At 41.6% G+C, this 23,147-nt stretch overlaps 1 pseudogene; it reads right to left on the bottom strand.

Annotated features, from left to right (window-relative positions):
- Positions 1 to 14,175: 14,175 nt before the first annotated feature.
- LOC143410543 (aftiphilin-like) lies at positions 14,176 to 22,639 on the bottom strand (annotated as a pseudogene).
- Between the last annotated feature and the right edge of the window lie 508 nt (positions 22,640 to 23,147).

The following is a 23,147-nucleotide window of genomic DNA, read 5'->3' on the forward strand; positions in this document are numbered from 1 at the left end:
GGATGCATCCATGAATGGATGAATGAACAAGGAAAGAATAGGACTGATCTGCAAAAGGTGAGAGTAAATGCCAAAAAGGAGTGCGCATATGTAATAGAAGATAGCAAAAAGAGATAAGATGCGTAGAGATCCGTATTATTCCCAAGCTGCAAATTAGTCCTCCAATGCAAGCCTCACTGTGATCAACCTTGTTTGACTGTCAAAAGATCTGGAGTGGAAAGAACATAAATGTGTAAAAAATGTGTGTGTGTGTGTGTGTGAGTGTGTGTGTGCGCGTGCGCGCATGCGCGCAGGTGTGCACTTTTGCAATAATTTAGTCTGGTTCTCTCAACTTCTTCTCCTTGGTCTAAACTCACAAAAGCAAAGTAAAAGGCTTCTCATTAGCTGTCACTCATGTCAGTCAGAGTCTGACAATTGGCCCCTTGGACCTCAGCTCAGTCTTCCTCTAACCACGACTCTTCTCTAGTCCTTTAATCTGTAACTCTGAAAAGGGGAGCGGGAGTTTCTGACTTTCCTCTCATATGTAACTGCCTGCTTCTTATCCTCATGAGAGTCAGAACATGAAGGAGACAGATCTCTAGAACCTAACCTCTGGGGGTCCCCCACAAGCTGGCTTAATTTGCATTCCCTTGTCTTTCCCTCCTGTAGGATGTCAGGTTGGGCTCATCAGAAACTGCTACAACAGTCTTTTAGGAACTACTGTCACTAGTTCCCTCCTTAGGGACTCTCCTCAGTCCTCCACACCTGGATTATGCTCCATGTAAACCACAGAAGTCCTCCACACAAGATAAAGGGGTCTCCCTAATGAGTAATCTTACCTTCAAATTCTTTCACCTTGTCTGCACTGCCAGCCCTTGTGGAGAGTTGCTGGGATTTACAAGCATCAATATCTCTTCTTGCTGTAATTGTTTAGGTGCTTACAGTGTGCTGCATCCTGGCTCACCCTGGTCTCCTGGTCCCCAGGCCTGTCTGACTATTGCCAAACTTTTACTCTCACCTTTTGCAGATCAAGCCTATGCACAAGGCAGCACCAGGGCCTTAGATATGATGCGGGCACTCTCATGGCATAAAGAAGGTAGAGTAAGAAGACCTGGGTTCGAATCTCAGCTCAAACTCTTTCTGCTCATGGTCATGGGCAAGTGGCTTTACTTCTTTGAGCCTTACATCCTTATTGCAGATGAAGATGCTGTTTCTCCCTCCCAGAGTTATTAGGAGGATAAAAGTTATTAGGAGGAGTCCTGTGTCTCTCCCAATATTGCTCCTGGAGTGTGCAAAACCTGCTCCAGAGAGATGCTTAAAAATAATTAGTTCATGCCTTGCTTAACCCCTGTGGAAAGGCTTCCCCTACTCTTTTCATACCAGGGGTCCCAGAGGAAAAATAATGTTGTAACATTAAGAGATAAAGAGATGCCACCATTCAAGCCAGATGTCTCATCTGCTGCAGATTCCAGATTATGCCATACACAATTGGTCATCTCTGTCCATGGGGTCCACGTCCAAGGATCAGCTGAAAAAAATTAAAATTTTTTGTTATCATCTATTAATCGGACATATAAATGGGGCTCAGGGTGATGTTTTAATACATGCATATAGTATACCCTGATCAGATTCAAAATTCAGCCTCCTTGTAGCCATTCTCTCTCAATCCTTTCCCAATCTCTTGTAATCAATATTTTATATTTACATTGACTTGATTTCTTTTCGACTTGAAAACATTTGAAAAATACTCATCCGTACTGAGCATGTGCACATTTTTTCCTTGTCACTTTCTAAAAAATACAGTATAACATCTGCTTACATAGCAGTTACGTTGCATTAGCTATTTTAAAGTCATTTAGAGATGGTTTAAAGTGCATGGAAGAGGATGGGGGCAGGGGAGGAACAGGGGGTTGGTGATTAAAACCAAATTCCTTGCAAGTATGATTTTGTCAAAATGAACCCAACTACGATGTATAAGGCTCTAAAAAATAAATGATAAAAAAATGAATAAAATACATAAAATCATAAAAGTAACATGCATGGAAAGATTTGCATAGGTTGTATACAAATATTCTGCCCTTTTATACCAGGGGCTTAGGTATCATGGCTTTTGGGATCTTTCAGGAGACCTGGAACCAATCCCCTGTGGATGCCAAGGACTGCTATTTCTGCATCTGAGGCCCTCCCACAAGTCACAGCAGACCTGATGGGAAGCTTTGGGGACAGCAACTGTATATCTAAACCCTCGCGTGGGGCCTTGGTGGCAAGGGCACTTCATTTGAATGTCGAGTCACAGCAGTGTGACCTTGGCAAGTCCAATAAAGTTCTCTGCCATGCTCTCACCATGATGTCCCCTCCGAAGCTAGATGACAATCTTAGTTCTTGGTGCAGCCCCAGCCACCCAGTTAGCCCGCCATCAATACTAACTGTCCTTGTCTTTAAGATTACCCTCATGAAGTCTGAACTGGGCCTGGGCTGAACGTAAATTTGTTTTCCCATCAAATCACTTCTTCCCAAACGTTCTGCCTAATTTCCCCTTTCTGTCCCTTCTTCTTACCTCCGTCAGACCTCCTAGTTCTTCTGGTGACTCTCTGATATTTAAGAGTGGAGTGAGGGCTTCGATCTCATTCCAGCCTGTACCCACTTTCTCTCCCCGCCAACCCCAGGACTGCTCGCACCTCGGCAGCCTGAGGCGTCCGTGTGAAGCATACACAGACTCCCCCATTTTTCCTCCTCCTTCCCTTCTTCTCTGGTGTGTTGGGGTTTGCATGTGGGGGGTGAGAGGAGGAAGTCCATTTTTTTTTAAGGTGGTGAATGCTGGTAGCAGCGATCCACCTTGGTAGTAGCAATCTGCCTTGGTGGCCCCTGGTGGTCCTTTTCTGGCAGATAGAGGAGGGGAGGGGCCAGGAATGAAGGAAAAGAAGGTGAAGGTAACTTTGGCTGAATTCTTTGAGCTTCCCTTAGCTGCTTCTCCCTTTGGGATACCCAAGCTCTTGCTGCTCAGGGATCCCTCAGGGTAAATCACCATCCTGGGCAGGAAAACAGCAAGACAGCTTGAGTCCAGCTGCCATGACCCTTGGAGGCTGTCCTCACATCATCGTCATGACGGACAGGTGGTGCCGGCTCGGGTGTCCCCCTGCTACCTGCTCTGCTGCCACCCCTTGCCATTGTTTCCTCTCCATCCCTGCAAACCTTCCTACACCTACATCCACAGACTTCAGAGAACATGAGCAGATGTCCAACCTGATTGGGGTCTTAGTCTTTCCTGTTTGTAGACTCAGCCTCTGCCAACAGTACCTTGCGGACTTAGGGTGAGCTGTAGCATGCTGAGAGAGGAAAAGTCATGCTGTTCTCCCGACAAGGTGACCAGGAGCCCCAGTTCCTCCCCAGTGTCCCTCTGGCCTCTTGGTGTGTGAAGATAGTTGGTCCACATCTAACCCTTAGTAAGCTCCAGAGAGGCTCTTCTTGATGGGGGAGATATACAGTTACTGTCCCCAAAGCTTCCCACCAGTTCTGCTGTGACATGTGGGAGGACCTCAGATGTAGAAATGTCAAATGTCCTTGGCATCCACAGGGGATTGGTTCCAGGTCTCCTGACAAATCCCCAAAGCCCCTTGTATAAAAAAAGAGCACAATATTTGTATACAACCTATGCAAACTTTTTGAAAGTGAGCACTTGTTGTTCCAAGGTTTGAAACTTTATTCACAATCTTTAGACAACAGCAATGGTCCTACCCATGGAGATGCTTTATACGCATTTCAGGAAAGCGGGAGAGGACCGCAGGATCCTCGTCATTGTCGTGGGTGCACATGCAAGTGTCTGGATCTAAAAAGTGTCACTCACGGAAGCCTTCAGTACATGAGAGTTAGAAGTCAATGAATAAAAAAAAAAAAAGTAGGGAGAGATGGGAGGGTAAGTGTGAATCAAAAAGCCCAGGATGGAATAAGAAAAAAGAAGAAAGGGAAATTAGCATGAATTATTTCAGAAGCGAAAGTCAAGCTGATTCATACACATCTTATCACGTTATCTACTCCATCCCCTGATGTGTCTCACCCAGCTGGTGTATTAGGGAACTGGAGTCATGGTTTCATCATGCAGCCTCACTGGCTTTAATGGAGCCGGGTTTATTTCTCACTTGAGCGAAGGCCCAGGGTGAACTGAGAGGGGTTCTGCTCCACAGAGTCTCTCAGGGATCCAAGCCAATGGAAGCAGCATCTTCTGGCAACACAGTGATGGCCCTGGGTGGCTTGAGGCTGCTCATATTCTGGGAAGACAGACTGCAGCGGTTTTTTAGTCCTGTATCATGTAGATGACACATGCCACTTCCATTCACAGGGATGGCCATAACTGGTCACTAGCACTGTCCAAAAAGGCCTTGGGGCTAAGAAGTGCAATCTCCTGAGTGCCCAGGAAGAAACGGAGGACTGGAACTGCTGGGAGCACTGGTGATCTCTGTACAGGCCTCTTGTGTGGCTGGCTGGTTTTAAGAGGAAGTATGAATGGCTCAATGGGAGCCCAGTGAGGGCAAGAGGCTGAGATGGAGCGGAAAGACTGCTCCCTTGCCTATTCCTGCTCTAACCCCATCTGAACTCCTGACTTCTTTTCTAGATTGATTACTTTTGGCATATGGAAAGACTTCTATGTGTTTGTTTTGTAAACTTCATTTAATCCATTCACTAGTTCTAACAGTTGTTGGGTGGGGTCTCTAGGGTTCACTCTATATAAGTTAGGCCATCTGCCCTCAGAGACAATTTGACTTCCTCTTTACCTGTTTGGATGTCTCCCCCCCCCCTCTCTCTCATCTAATTGCTCTGGCTAGTGTTTCCTGTACCATGCTGAATAAAAGTGGTGAAAGTGGGAATCCTCCTCTTGTTCCAGCTGTTAGAAGAAAAGTGGTCACCTTTTCTCTGTTCAGTATGATTTTAGCTATGGGTTTGACATATATGATCTTTGTTGCATTGAGAGATGTTCCTTCTTTACTGAATTTTTTGGAGAGTATTTTTTTTAATCATAAAGGAATGTTGAATTTTATCAAATGATTTTTCTGTGTATCTTGAAATGATCATATAGAGCATGCTGTGTGAGAGTAGGAGCAAATGTGACTCCATTTTGTTTTATGACTTCATCCTGTAAAATAACCATGCCAAGTAGAAGGGTCATGACTGGGGCAAGATGTTTTTTTTTTTTTCCTTTTGCTATAGAAACCTTTAAGAACACGGAACTACCTAATGGGGCATTGTTTCTCTAACTAGGGTAACGGGGCTCTGTTTCTGTAACTGGTGTGACTGGGCTAACTGTGATTGGTTAGGCTTCCCTCCACTTGACTGCACTGTCCCGCTTCTGTAACCTGGCTTGCTTGCATTGGCTAGACCCCCCGAACATCCCTTTTGTGGTTTTCAGGCTTATAAGGAGTGCCCTTGCAATTGTTCAGGGCTGATCAGGGGAACAGCTTTATGTTCTGGTCAGCTGACACCGGTGTGCTTCAATAAAGGCTTGATACGATTATACGTGAGTGGTCTGGAAGTCAGTGTATGAAACCCCAGGACAGAGCTTTAACTATAACAGTTGTAAAATGGCTGGGAAGCCATGTCTACACCTGGGTGTGGGATTATTAACTTAAAGGAGAGGCCCAGGTCCAGTGTTATTCTGTTCTTGATTCTGTTAAAGTGAGGCATCGCATTTACTGATTTACCTCAGATATTTCTTTTTGGATTTTCTGTCTGGAAACTGTGTTCATTGCTGAAAATGGAGTGTGTCTACATACAATGGAATATGATGTAGGGTTGAAGAGGAGATTCTGTCACATGTTACAACATGGATGAAACTTGCTATGGTTTTGTTGCTAAATGGCCCCTAAAGACCATGTTTTTAAAGGTTTGGTCCCCAGGGCTGTGCTATTGGGAGGTGCTGTGGATGTTCATAAAGTGGGTCCTTAGGTCATTGGGGTTATATTCTTGAAGTGAATCTTTGGACCCCAGTCCTTTCCTCTTTCTCTTTATTTCCTGACTGTGATATGACTGGTTTTGTGCGTGCGCACTCACGCATGCACACACACACATACACACACACACACACATACCATGATGCACTGCTTCACCATAAGCCCAAACAACAAGATCAACAAAACATGGATAGGAACCTCCAAAACTATGACCCAAAACAAACCTTTTCTGTCTATCAATTGACTCTCTAAGTTATTTGGTCATAGTGATGGAAAGCCACCTAACACAAACCTTGGGGACATCTTGTGAAGTGAAATAATCCAGTTGAGAGGAATGAGAACACACTCAATGGCATTGAGCTTCAGTTATGCAGGATGAGTAAGTTCTAGAGAGCTGCTGTATGACACGCTGCCTATAGTTGGCAATACAGTAATACTGTGCCCTTCAAAATTCATTAAGGAGACAGACAACAAAACACACAACCCCCGACCCTCACCAAACTATAATACCAAAAGGACACAAGGAAGGAATTGGTTGCGTCTATTACCTTAACTATAATGATGATATCATAAGTCTGTGTGTGTCCATGTGCCACATGGTACATGTTAAACACGGGCAGTTCCAGCCAGGCACAGTGGCATGTGCCTGAAATCCCAGCAATATCCTCAGCAGATGGAGGCAGGAGAATTACATGTTCATGGCCAGCCTCGGCTACTTAGCAAGACCCTGTCTCAAAATGAAGAACAGAGAGAGCTGGGGAGGTAGCTCAGTAGTAGGGCACTTGCTCAGCTCATGGGAGGCTCTGGGCCTAATGTCCAGCACACCCCCTCCACATGCATCGGACACTGTGCAGTTTTTTAAAAATCAATTATAGGTCAATAAGGCTGTTAAAAATCTACATAGCTGAGGAGCTGGGTTACATTTGTCAATTAAACTCTTCAAACCTCAATTTTCCTATGTGTAAATAAGAAGCTTGATAGCTTTTGTGATAAGGTTTTTGTGAAGACAAAACTGAATGAGCAGCATGAATTACACACTGTCTTTTTATTGCGTCTTACGGTAAGAGCTTTGCCTTTACACCTGTAGATTAGCAGGGAGCTCGCTTCTGCCCTCTCTTTCCCTTTTGACAACCAGCCACAAAAGAGAACTTGCAGATTTAGTTGCTCAGAGCCCGGAACCAAATGCATATTTGTATTAACTTTCTGAGCTATGAACTTTCTCATCTCCCTACAGTCGAATGGCCACATAGAAGCCACAGTGATTCTCCCAAAAGAGAAAATTCTCCCGCCTTTCTGTGTCTTGCTCAATACCCTCCAGTAGCATCCCCTGTTCTTAGAATAAACTCTGAAGTCCCGATCATATTTATAATGACTTATCAGTTAACACCATCTGTCTTTGTCTGTCTGTGTGTGTGTGTGTGTGTGTGTGTAATTGAACTCAGGGGTACTCAATCAGAGTCACATCCCCAGTGAGATATATATATTTACTGACAGAGTCTCACTGAGTTGCTTAATACTTTGCTCTTGCTGAGGCTGCCTTTGAATTCACAATCCTCCTGTCTCAGCCTCCCCAGCTGCTAGAATCACAGGCGTGTGCCACTGCGCGCAACTCACACCATCTGTCTTTATTACCCTCTCCCACCCCACTCATAGGGCACTCCTTCTGACTGTCTGTGCTCCAGCCCCTTTGGCTATTCTGATATTATGCTAAAGCCTTCCTTGCCTCAGGACCTTAGCACATGATGTCTCTGCTCTATTATGCTTCCCTGGCTACTTGTATAACTGGCATCTTCATGTTCATCAGATCCAGCTCAAATGTCTTCTATGAAAAGCCTTCACAAACCACCCAAATCACTCCAGAGCCTTTGCCATTCACTCACCAGCGTAGTATCATGTTAATTGCTTTGAAATCCCCCATTGTTTTCCAGGTATTTTTCATTTTCTTTCATAATCATGTAAACTCAGTAATTTGTTGTGAACTTATGTGAGCTCCTATATCCCCAGTGCCTAAAATAATGCCTGACATATAGTAGGTACTCAGTAAATTATTGAAAAATGATTGAAAAATATGAGACCCATATTATTACCAGGGCAGAATCATTAGGAACTGCAAGCTAACAGCTATGAGCCAACTCTTCCATTATGTAGGTGGCAAGCAGACAGGGCCAGGAGGACTGATCAAACGTCTCTTGTTTGCTTGCTCTGCACCTGCAATTAGGTTGGTAGTTTGGGGCCTGCCCTGAAAATCTGATCAGATATAATTTGAAGAGGAAGAAAGCACTAAGCCAATGTCCCTTTTGCTATTTGTTTTTGCCAGAAAGCTGTACTGTGGCATAGCAGGTGCTTGCCATCGACTTAGTAATAAGCACTTGGATTGTGATTCTGCAGTTGCTTTCTAGCACCTCCAGTGTTTATGGGCTCGGGGTGTAATAATAACAAAACTCTACCATGACCTGGAACCACATGGGGAAATGTACAAAAATCTGAATACTTGGATACAAAGAACTACTTGGAAGGAATAAAACTCTGGACCCAGTTCTGGCCAAGCTTGGGCCTTGACAGATAGCACTGATTAAGAGAATTTGCAACAGAAAGACTTAATTGGGGCTGAATGAAGCATGTCCTGGACCTCACTCCCAAATAGCCGGCTTAGAGTTTTGGCTCAGGATAGAGAGATTCTTCATGCAGTGAAAGGTGGTGGTGGATTCTGACTGGAGGGGAAGGGGGTGGCGGGGGGTGGGGGTGTACTTCAAATTCTAAATTTTAGAAATAAAAGTTGTGCCTGGGACTGACTTGATTCTTGACTGATTCTCTGCATTGGAGCTGGGGGACCCTTGTGGTTTGAAGGCAAGCTCAAGAAGTCAAAAAAAAAAAAAAAAAAAAAAAAAAGGTTAAGGGGACAAGTGAATTAACTCAGGCAGGAAGGATCAGCAGTTTTAGAAGGCACATTGGGGAGGAGGAAGCTGTAGATGTCACTTGTCTTTTAAAGACACAGGTTTGGGCCGCTTCAAAAGTTGCACATAATCAAAAGAAAGTTTGGAGCTTTCTGGAAGTTTTAGAAAAAGCCCACGGCAATGCAATTTAATTTCTTCTTGGGAGACTTCTACCCAGTCAGAGGGAAATCCACAGGCCGACCCCCAACAAAGCTGAAACTCGGCTTTCTTTCCTTTCCTTCCTGATCAGTCTATACCCGGCTCTTTTGTGGCTTCAGGAGAGTGACAGGGGGCGACTGATTTTGCTTAGGGAAACCTATTTCTGCAGAAAGTGTTACCTGGTCTATATTTTGTGTGTGCCTATGGGGTGGGGGGTGGGGGTCTTGCACCATAGAAGAAATGCATCTCTTATTGGTCCACCTACTTGAGGCTCTTTAAGATTAAAAAAAGTCAGAAATTCCATCAGTTTAGTAAATAAAAGGAAAGTGATTAACTCACAGGACCCAAGGTCTTAGGGTAGATCAATCTGCTGGTTAGAGGCTTACAGAGGTTTCTCTACTGCCTTCAGAATTCTCTTTGTTGGTGACTGTCACTCCCCACCACTCAGAGATTAGTTTCTCCCTGCATCTATTTTTAATTAGGTTTTGTCCCATGTGGTAATACAATATTGTCCTTCTGTTGGGTCTTCAACCCTCATCACTGCAAAAGCTTATGTCGCCATTAAAACCCTTGCTCTCTGAAGAAAAGTAATTTTTAAAAAAATGCTGGCATCTATATACATCCCTCCAAAGGACTTAGATTGGTTTTGCCTGGGTCTCGTGTCCAGGTTGTAGAAATTAGGTCACTGATGGCCCGTCTTGGTGATGTCCCTAACCTGGTGGTGTAGAAGGCAAAGCTACTTGATGGACAGCTTCATCAGAATCTGATGTGTGTGTGACAGGGAGGGGTTCAGTGACCAAAAGGAACACATCTCTTAGGACTGACCTTTCTGTGCATTTGCAAAGTGACCCATGTGGAAGTTTAGGATCTGATTAATTTCTTTTTATGTCTACTTTTCCCCCACATTTTTATTGGTGCGTTAGAGTCATACCTAATGGTGGGATTGGTTGTTACATATTTGCAAATGTGCACAATATAACAATATAATTGGGCCACTCCCACTCCTCCGTATTTCCTTGTTCCCTTTCCTCTGCCTTCCCCCCTGATCCCTTTCTTTTAACTGATCTCCCTTCTATTTTCATGAGATCCTCCCCAACCCCGTCACCTTTTCTTCTATTTTTTTTCCTCTCCGACTCTCACATGAGAGAAATCACAGGACCCATGACCTTCTGAGTTTGGCTGATTTCACTTCACATAATAATGTTCTCAAGTTCCATCCATTTTCCTGCAAATGACATTGTTTCATTTTTCTTTATGACTGAATAAAACTCCATTGTGTATATATATACTGTATTTCCTTTCTCCATTCATCCACTGATGGACACCTAGGCTGGTTCCATAGTTTGGCTATTGTGAATTGTGCTGCTATAAACATGGGTATGCATGGTTCACAACAGCATGCTAGCTTTGATTCTTTAGGATAAATACTGAGGAGTGGTTTGGCACGGTGGTTCCATTCTGAGTCTTTTGAGGACCCTTCCTACTGATTTAGGATTGGATTAATTTCATTTTAGAAGCACCAAAAAAATTAAACCCCACCCCCACCCAAGGTGTGATCAAGAAGTTTGAGTGAGATCTTTTGCCTGGTTCAAGCATAAGGAAAAATCAAGGGAGAATTTTGCATTATAATTTTGGGAGAATTTTTTTTCCTAGAAGTGATTTTTTTTTCTAGAAGAGAAAGTGATTTTTACTTTCAGATCTTGATTTGTTTTAAATTTACTGTTGTTAAAATTCAGGCATTCTTATTTTGTTACTTGGGCGGGCTCCTTGTACAATCAAGGACATTTGATTCGTTCTACATATTTTGCAATGGAGAATTATTAGAGATTGGGGGAGAAAGTGTTGTTCCTACTCTTGTCCTTTCTGGCAACACAATGCTTCTGATACCTGGTGTATGGAGGTTTATTTCCCCAGACATGAAGCGATTCTCCAGTGGACAGCACCTGAGTAGCCTCAAATTCATTTGAATCCTGATGCTGTGTACCTGGAGCTAGCATCCGATCCCACGGATGAGAGTTCACTGCCACAAGACTGCCTCCTTCCCTCAGGAGCTAATAAAAACTAGCAGGTTGTCATTTAACTTATGACCAACTGGGTGTATATAAATCAGAGGTTTCCATGATACCCTCATCATGCTTGATCAATTTGCTAACTAAGCTCATAGAACCCAGGGAAACCTATTTGTTCATTTATTATAAAGGATGTTACAAAGGATACAGATGAATGGATGTATATGGCAAGTCATGGGAGAAGGGGTACAGAGATTCCATGTCCTTTTTGAGTGCCCCACCCTTCTTGTACCCGTCTAGGGGTCCCCTGCCACCAGTCCAATCATTAGCATTCAAAAGGCACTCATCACTTCAAAGATGTAAGGTCTTCGGAAGGGGAAGCAGAGCATAGATATAATGTGCACATATGATAACTTCTTTTATCAGTGTATCTTATTATAACTTGCAAATCACTCAAGTAGACTAGAATGTGGATATTTTGTATGCTGTGCTTTGGAAGAAATCTTATTAAAGTATCTTTTGACCTCATTCAGAGATTTCTGCAGGTCACAGATACATTGTTGCTCTCAGGTTCCAGAGTGGTGGCTCCATGTGGGTGGACAGTGGGACTTCTCACCTTCCTGTGGGGATAGTCATATCCCTGACTCTGGGCTTGCTTGTTCAGCCCCTAGCTTAAAAGAAGAAAGACTGTGCATGCTGCAGTTGGAAGGATGATTCTGCCATTCCCCCTCAGCCTGCCTCCTCTTCTCATGGAAAAAGGCAGGGCTTCCTGATCCTTTTGTGCTCCTCTTTGTGACAATCCCCTTTCTGACGTTTCTACCCTTCCCTCAACACACACTACTGCAAAATGTGCCTTTTTTGAACATATCTGTCCAGGTATCTCCTACTAATCCACTTTCCTTATGCCCAAACTCCATAAAGCATATTTATTAAATATGAATCATTCTTTTCCCAATGAATTAAAACACTGCATTTGTCACATCAAAACTGCATATATTCTAGGACCTAATTTAAGTTCTCATGTCTGTTTCTCTCAGCTGCTTGACTATTTCTATAAAACACTATAGTGATTCGATTACATTGACTTTATAATGCTCTGATGCCTGATAAGACAGCTTTCCTCATAGCTTTCTCCTGCTTGCTTTATTAGCCGTTTTCTGCCAAATGCATTTCTTCTGCCAAATGAAAATTTAAAGTAGTACATGCAATTAAAAAATGCCTGTAGAGAATCTAGTAAAATGGCAGTCAATTTAGACATTAATTTAGTGAAAATGGACGTTTGGTGACATTTAGAATCCCTATCCAAAAACTGGTCAGTAAAGCATTAACTGTAATATCTGCTCTGTAGCTACTGTGTTAATGCTAGCCATTATTATTATCATCATTTCCATATGTTTGAATCTTGATTTTTTTCAGTAAATTTTATAAATTTTAAGATGTAGTTTCTATGCTTTTCTTCTTACAGTTACAGGAATAATATAATATTTCACAGTGAATGGAACTTTTAAAATATATCATTTTAAGTATTTATTGATAGATATATAAAAGATATTCTTTTTAATATTTTCATCTTGGATCCAATTTTACAATTACCTTATCTAATTATCTTATTAATTATAGTTTTCAACTCAAATATTTGAATTTCATACATATACCACAAACCACCACACATGAAATTTAAAAAAAATTAAACAGGTCATGCTATCTTTAAAAAAATGCTACATATATTTTCTAAAAATTTTTAAAATTTTTTCTCCTTAAATTATTTTATTTTTCCCAGGGGCTTGGGAGGCTGAGGCAGGAGGATTACAAGTTCAAAGCCAGCCTCATCAACTTAGGGAGGGCCTAAAGCAACTTAGGAAGACTCTGGCTCAAAATAAAAAAAAAAATAAAAATAAAATAAATAAATAAAAATAAAGAGCTGGAGATGTGGCTCTGTGGTTTAGGCTCCCTGGGTTCCATCCCTCATAAAAAATAAAATTATTTTATTTTTGTGTAAGCTAAAAGGAAATTGAATAATAAAATCTCAAGACTTTGGGCATGCATACTAACCTAGTTAGAGTTTCTTCTGCATGTGTCTCTCTTTTTTTTTTTCATAAGAATTTCCCAAAACATTTAAACCCTAGTTTTTACAGTGTATACAGCCTAAACCAGAATAATCTATGATTATATCATTTCACACTGTGCAAAATCCTCAAACTAGTGATACAATAGAAAAAAATCAGTAGCCAGGGAATTTTATTGTAATGCATTCATATAATTTGGTCCTTCTCCAAATCAAACTGATTTAAAACAGACACAATCTTGTTAAACCCTTCTAATGAAGTTCTAACAATAATCTATATGCCCTAGAACAAAAGAGCAATTGATGAAGTAATTTGGAAAAGGTCTAAAAGCAATATGCTAGACTATTAAGATTCAAAAGGAGCCTAAAATTGTTAACAAAACCAGATCTGAAAGAAAAAAAAAACACCACAAATGAAATTAAAAAAAAAATTAAACAGGATATTTGGAGCTTATTTATGATAGCAAAGGTGATTCTATATGAAAAAACTGGAGGGGATTTCATAGATGATGGAGGTTTGAGGGGGTTTTTTTTGGGGGGGGGTTGGTTTTGGTTTTGTTTTGGGTACTAGGGGTTGAACTCAGGGGCACTCGACCACTGAGCCACACCCCCAGCCCTATTTTGTATTTTATTTAGAGACAGGGTTTCATTGAGTTGCTTAGCACCTCCCTAAATTGCTGAAGCTGGATTTGAACTCACGATCTTTCCTGCTTCAGCCTCCTGAGCTGCTGGGATTACAGGCATGTAATACCATGCCCGGCTCTGAGTTCTTAATTTTCTTTCTTTCTTTTTTTTTTTTTTTAATTTTAAACATGTTGTAAGGGAACTACCAAAGTATTTCACAAACACATAAATGAATGCACCCCAGTAACACAAATGTTTGCTTCTGAGTATTTACATTTTTTTCTCATATAAATGTAGAACTTTGGTGTGTAAATAAATATGCCTGGTTTCGTATACCTTTGTAGTGCAGCTTACCAAGAAATCATCTGAGCTTGGATTTTGTTTAATTAATTAGAGAAGGTATGCTTTTGATGTTACAGAAGGGATAGAGGAGAGGAAAAGCAATAGAAGTTGTCCATTTTACATTAGTTATCTTGTTCTTGGGAGCTTGAGGACGATATTCCTGTGATTGGGAACATCAATACCTGGGCATGCATGAGTGTCCTATCAGGAAGGCTGGTGACCACCCCGATAGCTTCTTCAATCAAGTGCTCTCCTCTTTTTGGTTTCCTGGTAAATGTGCTTATCTTCTCTACTGTGGACATAAGTCTCTCAAATCCATCAGGCATTTTGAAGCTCAAGGTAGAGATTTCTAGCTTAAAAGTTGCTAACTCATATAACTCTGATTTATACCACCTAAAGCCCTCTGCTACATCAGTCTGACTGGGTAGGGTAGAGACCCTGGAATTGATCAGAGGGGGTGTGTGTTCATCTATGCTGTCATGGTGGTTCTGACCAATGGAAACCATTATTATTATTTTTTTTCTACAGCAGAGAGGGGATTCAATAGATTCTTGGTGGGCTCTAATATACCCAATCCTGTTGCATCCATTGGCAGTTTAACAGGCTGCTTCTGATTGCCCATAAAGACAATGTTCTGGGTGTCTCTTCCCAAGGAACACAAAAGCTTCTTGTTGCTATGGGAACTGCCCCATTGTTATCTCAAGTCACATGCATCATAGATATCCAATAGTTTGGTCCACACACCTAGAAGCTCTCACTTCCAGCTAAGACTTCTCTTGTTTTTTTTTTTTTAATTTTTTAATTTTTATTTAATTTATTTAATTTTTTTTAAAAATACACGACAGCAGAATGCATTACAATTCTTACTACACATATAGAGCACAATTTTTCATATCTTTGTATATAAAGTATGTTCATGCCAATTCATGTCTTTATACATGTACTTTATTTTTTTTGCATTACAATTCTTATTACAATTTTTCATATCTTTGTATATATAGTATGTTGACACCCAATTCATGTCTTCATACATGTACTTTGGATAATGGTGTCCATCACATTCCACCTCCTTGCTAATTCCCTGCCCCCTCCCTTTCCCTCCCACCCCTCTGCCCTATCTAGAGTTCATCTATTCCTCCCATGATCCCCCTCCCTACCCCACTATGAGTCAGCCTCCTTATATCAGAGAAAACATTTGGCATTTGGTGTTTTGGGATTGACCAACTTCACTTAGCATTATCTTCTATAACACCATCCATTTACCTGCAAATGCCATGATCTTATTTTCTTTTATTGCTGAGTAAAATTCCATTGTATATATATGCCACATTTTTTTTTATCCATTCATCCATTGAAGGGCATCTAGGTTGGCTCCACAGTTTAGCTATTGTGAATTGTGCTGCTATAAACATTGATGTGGCTGTGTCCCTGTAGTATGCTGTTTTTAAGACCGAGGAGAGGGATAGCTGGGTCAAATGGTGGTTTCATTCCCAGATTTCCAAGGAATCTCCATACTGCTTTCCATATTGGCTGCACCAGTTTGCAGTCCCACCAGCAATGTTTTTATTGGCAAAGTGCTTGTTTCCAGCAAGTGCTTCAGGGAAGTAACTTCCTTTTCAGCATTATGGACAAATATAGAAGAAAAAGGTGCCTTAAAACTTAGCTCCAGGTGCTTTCAGTAAAAGTTGTCTGAATGGAAGTGGCTGATTCCTGGAAATGGCCCCTAGCAACTGCTCTTTTGGAAGTTGCTAGAAGGAGGCTGTTTATCCAGAGAGTTTCCAGAGTATCGATATTTTCATCTGTCCAATGGGACTGCCAAACTTCCTTTCAATGATGCACTTCAGTGGCTAAAAGCAGCCCAAGAACAACCAGGCTTTTTGATCATCCCCAAAGCATTCCAAGATGCGACTTTGCTAGGACCAGCTGAACTGAAGTCGGCAAAGTCATCCAAGTATTGAGAAGCACGGCTGTTTCACTAGACTTTCTTGCCAACTGACATTCGTCTGAGAAACCATCAGAAGTCTGTTTTAGGTTTGACTCATTTCCACTTGGCAAAAAGCAGAATTTCCAAACTCATCAATTGGTTCTCTAAAGTGTGGAAAGTGCTCTGAGGATTCTTGGAAAATTATATCATTCACTGAATCTTTTTTTGGGGTGGGGTGGGGCAGGGTTTAACTAGAAATTGAACTCAGGGCCACTCAGCTACTGAGCCACATCCCCAGCCCAATTTTGTATTTTATTTAGAAACAGGGTCTCACTGAGTTGCTTAGTGCTTAGCTTTTGCTGAGGCTGGCTTTGAACTTTCAATCCTCCTGCCTCAGCCTCCTATACTGCTGAGATTATAGGCATGTGCCACTGCACCAGGCCTTCACTGAATCTCAAGTACCAGTTACCAGAGATAGAATGGTATCACCAAAGTCATCCTCATTCGTATTGATGCAAGTGACAATGTCATGACTATGATCGTCATTTTTTTACACTCATTTTCTTCTATAGGATCAATGTTTGGGCTTTGGGAATTACTAAACTTTCTCCTTTCTTCTTTGGAAGAACCAGCTTCTTCATCATTCACAAATTTTAAAAGAATCTATGCATAGGTCAGCACATTTTGAAGTAAATAAAACAAGATTTCCCTCAGTTTTACCTCCCTCTTTCCTAAAGGCTTCTGAGTAATTAGAAGGGCACTACCAGTGTATTTGAGCCTACCAAACTCCAAGCATTTGATTGAATACTTGAATTTAAAAATTCATCCTGTAGCAGGGTTCCCAGGAAGTCCTTGTTTTTCAACACTGAAACCTCTGTGAGTCTCTAAGCTTATTTCAGAAACAAACCTGATCCTCTCCATCATCGCCTCCTTTATCATCAAAGCTTCTACTCAAAGACACTTCTTTACAGAATTCAGTTTATTGGCTCGGGTAATTTTGTTGCTCTGCCGAATGGTTAGTGCATCACTATCATTTAAAACTGCACATCTCATTTCTTCTAGTTGTATCCTTTCCTTTTGGAAAATGTGGTAAAATCTGCAAATTCCTCCCAGGACTAGGTGCAAAGTCTAAAGTACACTCAGTGCTGTGGGTGCTAAGAGGCTTTTGTTCCTTTGAATTAGCTACATTGTTCAGATCATCTGTTCCCTGAGGATTTAGTTTCCAACCCTGCAAACCCAGTTAGAATCTCCAGAGGAGGAGGCTTTTGCCTAACAGCATGATCTGATGATGGATAGTCTTATCAGTTCTAAAATCTCCTGGAGAGAAACTTCTGAGTGTTTCTCAACATTCTATCTCTGCTCTACTTACTTCATTTAAATTTCCTGGACTTTCCATGCCATCAATGGGAGTATCTAAGGTTTTAGACGAAATAATTTCTTTCCTGGTAGAAAGTAAAACATCAGACTGCCTTTTCACAGGAGTAGGAAAATTCAGCAGTCTCATTGACAGTCTCAATGGTACTGTCTCATCAGTACCATTTTTAATGGACTTAATGCTTGTAAGGCTATGTTTTCTGAAAAAACATGAATTAGTATAAAATAGTTGGAAAGCACAAACTCATCCCTGGGACCAGTATAATCAGTGATATCAAAATCAACAAATTCTATGCTAGAAGGGCTCACTTCTGAAAATCCACAGTATTCTCCAAATTCATCCTCTTCATCATCCTCTGCTCCATTGTCTACGGGTGGTGGGGGTATGAAAAGTAGGTATGAATGATGTGTGGCTTTGTTGTTCAGTTGCTTTTAAAGAATTAATTCATACCCAGCTTTTCCACGGTGGGTGGGATGGGCATGGCTCAGGTGGGCTGGAGGAGTGACTGGCTCCCCCAGGAAGGACAGGCTGTTCGGAACTGGTGAGAGCAGAAGGCAGGCTGTTCCCAGCCTGTCTGAGCATCGGCCACAGCCACCCATCCAAGAATTTCAGTGCTGCCTCTACCTTCTTCTGCAGAAACCCCACCCATTCCTTCTTTGTCTTTTAAATGTTTATATCCAACAATGGTAGACAATTGTCCCTTAGCCAAGAATAGACATTCTCTCTATATACCTAATGAGAAAACAAACTGTCAATCTATATGACCATCAAAGGGAAAGAGCGAAGGGTTTGAAACAGTAGTAAGCAGAAGTTTAACAGGATAGAGAGGATTGCAGTGTTGGGGCTGCACAGATTACCTCAAAGAGAGGACAGTGTGGTGCTTACAGGGCTGAAGTGGTTAAGGAAACGGAATCCCTTGTTCTTAGCTCAATTTCCCTGCCCCCTTTAATTGGTGTATTTCCCTTTTGGATACCCTTAGCAAGTTTTCTTTGTCAGGGTCTTCATATTCTTGTTGACAAGGTCTTTGGATGGATGTGACATTGTTTCAGTAATAAGGGAGGGTTCCAGTAACTTTGTTGCAATAGATGATTATGACATTTTCTGGAAACTGTAGTGCCCCTTGAGGGGTTATAATTAACTATAACTGGGGGGTAGGGGTTCTTGACATACCAGACCCCTTCTCCATTGCCCATCTGTTTCTGTTAGTGTCCCCAAGATTTTAAGTAACAATTCTGCCAAGGGATTGTTATTCTCTACAGCTCGGGGAAGGTGGGGAATTAAATATCTCATTCCTAAATGCTTGCCTGTTTGGATAAGACTCCTTGCTGTTTCAGTTTTCTTACTCCTGGAATTTTCTTGGTGCTTAGATTTTCATTGTTGTTTTTCATTTCCTCCTCATGGAATATTTTGCCAAGAATGTTCTATAGTGCAGGCTTTCTTGCTGTAAACTCTTTTAGCTTTTGTTTATCATGAAAGGTTTTTACTTTCAAATTTGAAGCTTAATTTTGCTGTATATAAGATTCTTGGTTGGCATCCATTATCTTTTAGAGTTGGTATATGTTGTTTCGGGATCTTCTAGCTTTGAGGGTCTGGGCTAAAAAATCTGCTGAGATTTGAATTGGTTTTCCCTTATACGTAATCTGATTTTTCTCTCTTGCGGCCTTTAAAATTCTATCCTTAGTCTGTATGCTAGGCATTTTCATTATAATGTGTCTTGGTGTAGATCTGTTGTAATTTTGTACATTTGGTGTCCTATAGGCCTCTTGTATTTGATTTTCCAATTCATTCCTCAGGCTTGGGAAATTTTCTGATATTATTTCATTGAAGAGATTGTGCATTCCTTTGGTTTGAATCTCTGAACCTTCCTCTATTCCAATAAATCTTAAATTTGGTCTTTTGATGGTATCCCACAATTCTTAGATGTTTTGTTTATGGTTTTTTACTATCTTCACTGTGAGGTAAACTTTATTTTCAAGATTGTATATTGCCTTCATTGTCTGAGGTCCTGTCTTCCAAGTTGTCTAGTCTGTTGGTGATGCTATCTATTGAGTTTTTAGTTGGCTTATTGTTTCTTTCATTTTGAGGATTTCTCTTTTTTTTTTTAGTATCTCTATCTCTTTCTTGAAGTAATCTCTTGCAACCTGCATTTGATCTCTTATCTCTTTGTTGGTGTGATAGATGGTCACCTGTATTTGTTCTCTTATCTCTTTGTTGGAGTGATCGATTTTTGCCTGTATCTACTCACTTAGGCCATTCTTTAACTCTCAGATCATTGTAGTTATGTATATTCTGAACTCCTTCTCTGACATTTTATCTACTGCACTATCTATGGATTCTATTGTTGTAGTGTCTTGGTTTGTTTGTGACACTTTCCTCCCTTGTTTTTTCATGATGTCTATGTGTCTTCCTCTCTTGAGTGTAGATCTGAGGTACTACAGCTTCTGCCCTATTGTCTTATAGTGTCCCTCCAGGTTACCAATACCTCACTTTTAAGGGTGAGATCAATATTACAGCACTTAATGAATACAAAGTGCAGCCATATATCAGTTAGCTTCTATTTTTACACTTACAGTTTTGTCATTTTAAACAGAAATGATGAGTTCAGTTACCCTTAATCATATAGGCAATAGGTTTGCAGTTTCTGATGGTGGAAGGGGGGTCTGGGGGGGTTGGATGAGATGTTTAAGGGTAGGATGTAATAATTTGGAGGTATTAGATTATATGACTAGTGAGAGGGTGAGCATAAGAAGTTAGCAGTTAGTAGGAGAAATAAGAGATAGGCAACCCCATGCAAGACTCCCTGTTACCTCAGCAACAGGATAACTGTTAGCACCCCTAGTAGAGAAACCTCTGGTTCAGCCAGGCCACAGCATCCTTGGTGATGTCTTACAGGGTCCTTAATGTTGTCTCTTGATAGAAGCAGTGATATCCCAGTTTCATGGTGGTGGCAGCCTCAAAACCTATATGTATCTTGATGTAGGGCTGTGGAGCCATGCTTAGGTGAATAAGGAGGCCCAGGGCAGGGTGGCTGTCCACACAGGCATGGGGCGGCTCTCCCCCAGAATTCCCAGCCACTAGCATGGGTTGGGCAGGCGGGCTCTGTCTCTGGAACTCTGGTGCTTAGATTGAATGGTGCTGATCTTCATTGCTCTTTTCCTCTACCCACTGGTTCGTGGCTAATTAACATACTTAACACAAGGACTCCCCAATCAAAAGCATCACACAGTGAGGGTAGGAAATTCCACATAGTTCTTGGAAACCACATCTCGACGCTGACTTTTCTATGCTAATCGAGATCCCACATCCATTATGGAGATTAGGAATGTGTCACGGTTTGCACAGTGCCCACTTGGAGAAGCTGGAGCTACATTTCACATAGACCCCTTCCTTGACTGGTTCTATGTTAGAGTCAGAAAAATAAAAGATGATTATAATGGCCTTTGTGAAGATCATTGAGGCTGTAGCTTGTTCTTACTCTGCTCTCTCTGCATCCAGCTGTTTCCCCCCGACACACTTCGGTGCCTGTGGACCACTTCTGCACCTTGAGCTTATCAGCAGATTTTTACTGGCAGAAGCCACCTATAGGACTATAGGAAGTTACCTTCCTACAGAACCCCTCTGGACTCTATTTTACAGCCCCACTTTGGGGGCTGGACATGTTTGGCTTATGGAATTAAATGCAGTAGAATACATTCTTTGGTCCTCTCCCTTTCCTCTGGACCTTTGCTTTCCAACTCCCCCAACAGTTGTGCATGGTCAGATGACTCTCCCATAACTCACCAATGCTCTGCTTGCTAGCAGAGACCCTGACTGATACTGAAGATCTTATCACACAAACAAGATCTGTGCCATCAAGTATGGTATATAGCCCGAAAAACCAAGCTGCCAAGGTTCTCAAGGGTCCTAACTGTAGGGACAAAAGAAACCTGGAATAACAAAGTGGAGACTGATGTTCTTGCAGGTGCAATATCTTCTCAAGCCAGCCAGAGTGAAGGTATGGGTGAGAAATTCTCTTTGTGATAAGTTACTCAACAAAGCGAGCAATAGCTTTGAAAGAAAAGGTGCTTCAAAAAGAATCAAAGCAATCTGAACTTTAACCACATAGGCAAACTCCTGAGGATAAAATATATGTGCCGAGACATTCCTAGGGAGGTTGGTGTCTCACCTTCTGGTTTTGTGCCCCTTCAAGTCCCCCTCCCAGTTTCATCTTCCTGCTCTCATTACTGCTGCTGGCTGCAAGATAATATTATTTAGCACTTGAAATGTGCATGTAGATCTCTTAGTACTTTTATGGTTTTTTTCCAATCCTGGGGATTGAACCCAGGGCCTCACACATGCCATGCAAGTGCCTTACCACTGAGCTATACTCCAATCTGCCCCCGCCCCACACTTGTTTTAAAATTTTGAAACAGGGTCTCATTAAGTTGCTGAGGCTGGCATTGAACTTATGATCCTCCTGCCTCAGCCTACTGAGCAGCTGGGATTATAGGTGTGAGTCATCATCCCAGGTCTTTTGTTGATATTAACTTATTTCATTTTCATAAAACTTTATAAAGTATATGCTATTGTCTCATATTTTTAAAATTGAGATAAACTACACAAAATATAAAATTCCCCAGTTTAACCATTTGGAAGCACACGGTTCAGCCGTTTTTAGTACCTTCACATTATTGTGCAGCCGTCACCACTAAGTGATTTCCGAACTTTTGCATCTCCCTCAAGAAAAAACTTACGCCCCTTAAGGAGTTACTCACCTGTTCAGTAGTGGCTAAATGTTTTGCCTCTGGAGTCAAATTCTCCAAGTTCATGCTAAGAAGGAGAGAAACTTGGAGCCTTAACTTTTAGGGAGCTTAGGGAAAGGTATCACTGAACTAAACTCTGATGAATGTATTTGAGCAAATCTATGAGGGAAAGGACATTCTGGGCAGGAGGGACAACATTGCAAAGCATCTGTGGGCAATAGGATGGACTGAGAGGTGTTTCAGAGTTCAACTATATAGGAGGAGGACGACTCAAGATGGAGAAAGAAAGTCACGGTTATCTATTGTTTCATAATAAATCACTCCAAAACCTAATGTCTTAAAACAACAAACACTTACTAATCTCTCTTTTTTTTTTCCTTGTGGGTCAAAAATCTGAGCATGGCTTATCTGGGTCCCTCTGACCTGGGTTCTCTTGCCAAACTGTATGCATTGGCCAGAGCTCAGTCATCTGAAGACTTGATTGCTGAAGAATCCATGTCCCAAATCAATGGCTTTTGGCAGGTTTTGGGTTCTTACCGGGCCATTGGCACAAGACATCATTTTGTTGCCACTAGGTTGCTAACAATGTGGCAGTTGGCCTTCCTCAAAGGAAGAGGGGGCTGTGGAGAAGAGAGAAAAATAGTCTTTTGAGAGATTTAGCGTCAAAAATGGCATCCATTGCTGGATTCGGTGGTGCATGCCTGTCATCCCAGCAACTTGGGAGGCTGGACCAGAAGGATCACAAGTTTGAGACCAGGCTTAGCAATTTAATTTTAGTGAGGTTCTAAGTAACTTAGCAAGATCCTGTCTCAAAATAAATAAATAAATAAATAAATAAAGGGCTGTGGACATAGCTCAGTGGTTAAGTCCCTTGGGTTCAATCCCCCATACCAAAATGAATCAAAATGGCATCCATCAATCTTGACTTGTTCTATTTGTTAGAAGGGAGTCACTAGGCTCGACCCACATTCTATGGCAAGAGAGAACACAAGATGTGAATACTAGGATGAAAGATTCAGGGAGGCCATTTAAAAAGCCACCTTGCTACACACA

The sequence above is a fragment of the Callospermophilus lateralis genome, chromosome 11 (assembly GCF_048772815.1).
Source record: "Callospermophilus lateralis isolate mCalLat2 chromosome 11, mCalLat2.hap1, whole genome shotgun sequence".
NCBI classification, from domain to species: Eukaryota; Metazoa; Chordata; class Mammalia; order Rodentia; family Sciuridae; genus Callospermophilus; species Callospermophilus lateralis.